Consider the following 5,563-nt stretch of genomic DNA (forward strand, 5'->3'; position numbering starts at 1 on the left):
AAAAAAAAAAAAAAAAAAAGAAATCTTGAAGTTTTACATAACTGACTTTGCTTTTTGTTTTTTAAAGGCAGATTGAAAGTCCAGACTGTATTGAATGCACTGCAAGCACTTGGCCTGAGACCCAAGTCACTGTCTCCTAAGTACAGACGCTGACTGTAGCCAGTCTCTTCCCTGGAACCTGCTGTGTTGGGTTGGCTGAGCGTGCGAAGGTGGTGTAGGCATGTTCCACTGGGGCCTAAAATGCTTTTAGTATTTGCTACCTGCAGCTTGAATTCCTCTTGATATCAGGAGTCTGCTTGGGGAGTACAAACCCATGGGTAGCAGTAGGCAGGAGTGTTTTGCTCAGTGCTGAACACAGGTCTGCTCTGTCGCTTGGGCAAGGACCTGTTGGTTGGCTGTTGGCACAGGTTGTGCGGCTGCTGTTCACGCTAAGATGGTTCTTCTGCTTGTAGCTTGTCCCTTCTGAACGTTTTCAGTGGCAGTGTTAAGGGTCTCCCTCCCGAGGGCGAGACACGCTTGGCTGGCTGGAGAGAAGGGCTTTGCAGAGGCTCGATGCCCTGCAGGAGCTTTTCACAGCTCAGCTTTGCCCCTGTAGTAGCATCTTTTTATTTATAGTGCACCTGATTGGCCTCAAAATGTCAGAATGTGCTAGTCCCGATCAAAGGCAAAACGTGCTGATACACCATGGCTTTATTCTGTCTAGAGCAAAGGCAATGAAAATAGCAAATTTTGTATTAATGCTCCTCCTCTGCCTTCTCTTCTCACCTTCTGCTCCTCAAAGCCTGGCAGGCTTTTACGGCGTTTCAGAAGAAAATTCCCTCTGATTTGGCTTCGGGTGAGGAAAGCTGTCAAGACGGTGAATTTGGAGAGACTGGCATAAATGCTCTGGGTGCTCCTGTGCCTTTGCTGGTTCCTTTGTGCGTGGCTACATCAGTGCTTGCAGAGAAAAGCAGAATAACACGATGAGGAGTTACAAGGTGCGGCTCTGAAAGCTTTGGGAGAGGGGAACCAACAGGGAGTGCAGCCGGACGTAGAGGCTGGTGGTTTGGATCTGAGCATCGTCTGTGGCCGGGGAGGGGGATGCGGCCGCAGCCCCGCTCCTGCCCTCCCTGGTGGTACCCGTGGGAAGCCGTGCTTGATGGTACAGTGTTTTGCTGTACTTGTTCCTGTTTGGTACAGGCGGTACCACTCCCCTGCACAGTATGTCTCGGTGCCTACCCTGCTTCTTTCCTGAACCCTGGTTGTCCAGCTTGGTGGGATATTTCTGTGAGCTGTTGACAGGGGTAAAGTGTGGCGGTGCCTTCCAGATGGTGGTAAATTTCTGGTGCTGACGTGTCCTCGTCCTGTTCACTCTGTAGAAAATCTTGGGGACAAGTGGCTTTGCTTTTTATCCCAGATGGGTGGAAAGTGCTGGGGAAGATAGAAAGCAACTTGTCAGGGATAGGAATACTTTCTTGGCAGAAGCTTTTTGAAATGAGCAAAGCGCTTTCAATTAGGTTGCGGATTAATATTGCCCCTGTAACCACAGCAAGACCTAGGGCTTAATTCTAGCTCAGGAGCAATAGGCAAGCGACTGGCTTACGTGCTCGGGCTGTGTTGTGCTCCTCGGTCACGCTTTCGGTGTTGTCAAAACACCCGGGTTTGGCCAGCTGGAAAACAGAAGCATCACAGATCCTCATCCAGCCGGTTTGTTTGTGTTGGGCCTGATTTCATAGCTATAAATGTGCTGTGATCAGGCGCTGTGGTTGTAGGAGACTCACTGCCGTCCACATGGACTCATCAGGCTTTTTTTATTATTAAGGAGGAGGAAGAAGAATGGAATTACTTGTAACTTTGGCTGTCGGCTTCCCTCTGGAGTGAACAGTAGCCATGGCTGCTCTGGAATGGGACAGCAGAGGTCGGATGGCAGTTGTTTAGGAAACTTGTACTAGGGAGAAAGCAAATTCTTGGGCAAGTGTGCTTGGAAGTGTAAGCTACCAAGAAAAAAACAAAATGCAGCTGGCTCAATGTTTACTTTTAAGCAAGGATGACTTTTTATTGCTTTTTATTAATTTAAAACTAGTGGAACTTAATGGAAGTGTTGGGTGTTGTGTGGCAATGGGTTGTTATAACCTCGACTTGCTAGTTTAGGAAATGATAATGTATTAACTCTGTCTTGTAGCTGGTTGCTCACGCGGCCAATCATCTTCTGTTGCGTTCAGCTGCCAAAGGATTGTGTGCTGGCCGTGGCGCCGCGGGCCAGACGGACAGCATGACTTACCAGTTGGACAGTGAAACGTTTGAGATGTGTGATCAGGCGGTGGAGTGGAAGATAAGTTACCAAACTGTGAGTGCCACTGACTTTTTATTTGTGGGCTAAATTAAAATGTACGATTCTGGGGTTTGTTTGGATTGCAGTCTTTTTAATTTTTGAGGAAAAGAGCATTCGGATTGACTGTGTTCATTAGCTTAATTAAAGCAATCTGCACTTTTTTTTTTCGTTGATTAATACTCCTACTTCCTCTAAGCAGGTGTACCCTGTTTCTGCGTGTATTTTGCACTAACCCTTTTAACGTGACACCGATGGATTAATCTGGGCATCTCCTGTAGGCGTTGAGTGTAAATAAGTCTCTGTAAAGTGCCCCGTGGTGCTTACTAAAAATGAGGGTGAAACACCAGGTCTCTGCTTCATATGGAGGGCAGCGCAGAGGGAAAAGGTGAGCTTTCCTTTCTAGAATGCCATTTGACATCAAAGCAATTTGGTTTCGTGCCACAGATATCCATGTGGAACGCGATAACTGTAGTTTAAACGACTCGCCTGCCCCGTCTGCTCCCCTGTCTGAGGGATGGGGCTTTGCCTGTCCTTTCGGTTGTGGGTTTGAGAGGAATGGGCTGTCTAAAAGCCAGACGTGACTTTGCAGCACTTGGCCTACTTCATCCCAGGTATCGAAAAGCTGAGCAAAATGTGTGTTACTTTTACACCTGATCATTGTTACCCAAGGAGCCTTTTCCAATTTCAAATAATAAAAAGGGAAGTTTTGTGAACTTACTTCTGCTTGCTTCTTTTTGTTCTCCAGGAAAGCAGCGGGTGAGTTCCACCCTTCTGATGTGCAGCAGCCTGGCTTCCACTGCACAATAAGAATTCATTTTCCCTTGTTCGGGTACTCGGTGAGCAGTTAAACAGATTTCCTGAAGATGGGAGGCACACACCCCCACACCTCATGTTACAAAGTCCCAGCTCTTCCCTTGTCCCTGTTTTCTGTTGTTTCCCCCTGCATCTACCCCACACACCCCCATGCCCTGGGGTGGATGCTGGGGCTGGCAGAAGTAACGACCTGAGCCCTGACGAAGTCTCCCTGCCCTCCCAGCCACAGCTTTCCCTTTCTGAAAGGAAGCATGTGGTGATCCTGTTTTATTTTATTTTATTCTTCCTTCAACATGGTCTGAAAGAGCTCAGCTGGCACAAAACTAACACGAGGGATGAGGAGGGGGAGGCAGCGTGACCGCGTAAACCCCCTTCTTTATGGAATCAGGCTTAGAGTTGTCTGTATTTCTCTACACCTTTTTTCCGTGTTTCCCCTCCTGCCTTCAAATTCGCACCCACCTCAGGTCTGAACTGCTCTCGCTGCTTTTCCAAAAGAGTGATTATGCTGAAATGGGAGAGTTTGTGGCGTGAGCTCGGCCGCCACCAAGGAGTCGTTTGTCCTTGTGCCTGGTGGTGTGCCAGGACGTACGGCGGAGTCCCCGGTTCGGTGTGAGTGGCCCAAGCCCTGCCTTTGCTGGAGTGGGTGTTGTGCTTCCAGTGATGCAGCCCGATTCTGCCGGTACGTTTCTTGGCAGATTATTATTTTTGAGAACAAACCTTGGCTGGGGAGCACTAAACTATCAAAGTTCATGCACGAACTTTTAATCTGGAAATGCCTCTGCCTTAGTGCCAGTAGTTAATCAAGGCCAGAGTGCGGTTACAGCTCCTGGAGTGCAGTCCTCTGTGAATGTGTGACCTCTTCCATTCCCCCCCCTTTTTTTAACCACCAACTCCTTGCATTAATTTCCTGGTGCTAAAGGCACATCTGACCCTGCTCTTCTACGTGAAGTGTTCTATATACGATCACACAGTCGTTCAAGACTTAGCAAGGGAGAACAGTAAAGCATGGCTAACAAAGCATGCCATAACTCCTACCATATGTTTGGCCTTCGAGGAGCACAAATGTTTCTCAAGTGGCAACATTTCTGGATACCAACCACACGCACCTCCCAAATGCTGGCTTGTCATCCTCCTTCCAAAGAAACTTGGAGATGTGAAGGTTGGGTGCTGGGCAGCTTAACACCTCTTGGAGAGGAGTGGGACAGGGCAGGGCTGAGCCTCCCTCACCTCCTGTGAAGAGTGAGGAGCTATCTGTGACCTGGCAGAGATGTTCCTCAGCAGGTGGGTTCCTCCTCCCGGCTTGGTGATGGATGAACTGCTTTTTCCATCTGCAAGGGGTAAGGTCTCGAGTGTCACAGCCGGTTATGGGCTGTTAACTGTGGAACAGGCAGAGGGTTGTCCCTGTAGTTGTCAGCTTAGAAACTGAGGCCATGCAAGGGTAAGTTTTATCCTTCTCTGAGAAGACACTTGTGAACAGGCACGTCCCACACTGGCTTGGGGACTGTGTTTGCAGCTGGGTCAGTCTCAGGGCTGTGTTTCTGCTCCACGGCTGCCGTTTGTGGTGACGCTGCTTCTTCCTTCTTGGCTTGTTTCTAAAAACCACAAGGCTTTGGTGCCTTCACGTGGAGTCAGAGGTCTGTTGGCTCCAGCCAGGAAGGAAGGTGGGTCTCCCTCCTTAATGCTGCACGTACGTGCCTGAAAATCAGTTCCCCGTGTGAGCCCAGCTCCTGGCAGCAGCCGGAGACCTTACCCTGGAGTGAGGATGGGATGTGAAAGCAACGTCAGGTTGTGCCATTCCCTCTCAGTGCAATACTTGGGCCTTTCTGCCTGATGCTTGTTTTATTTCTGGCTGTTGGGAGAGGCAGGTCTGGAGCCTCAGGCTGACTGACCGGCCCCCGCCAGCCCAACGGAGCGTGGTCCAGGTGTTGTGTACGCTCATCCAGGGCATCGGCACCCGTGGGCTGTGTGAAACACTGTCTTGAGCTCTCTCTCCGTCCTGATCTCCCTGCTCCAGAGGGAATGGGCTGGGACAGAGGCTTCTATTCACTCTCATGCTTGGGAGGGCTGGAATTTTTCCCTGTTCTCTGCTTATCAGTCACCTGTTTCACCCTGAGCTCTTTCCCTGCTGTGAGAGGGGAGCATCGTCTGCCTTCCCTCCTGCTGCAGGAGGGGATGGGAGGGGGACAGATCTTCAGGGTTAGAGGCTGGGAATCCCTGTGTTGAGTCTGGGGACCAGGGGAAAGAGGGAGGATGATTCTTGATCCAAGGGCGGGTGTTTCCCACTTTCCAAACCTTCGGAGGCACCTAAATGGGGAAATGTTGGGCTGTTTTGGGTCTGCCCTCTCCTCTCGGCATCCCTCCCCGGTGCATGGGCTGGGAGGAGGATGAGTAAGTCAGCGTGTGCTTTCCTCACCCCGCTTCCCAGCAGGGCTTGCTTTC

The sequence above is a fragment of the Numenius arquata genome, chromosome 13 (genome assembly GCF_964106895.1).
Source record: "Numenius arquata chromosome 13, bNumArq3.hap1.1, whole genome shotgun sequence".
Taxonomy (NCBI): Eukaryota; Metazoa; Chordata; class Aves; order Charadriiformes; family Scolopacidae; genus Numenius; species Numenius arquata.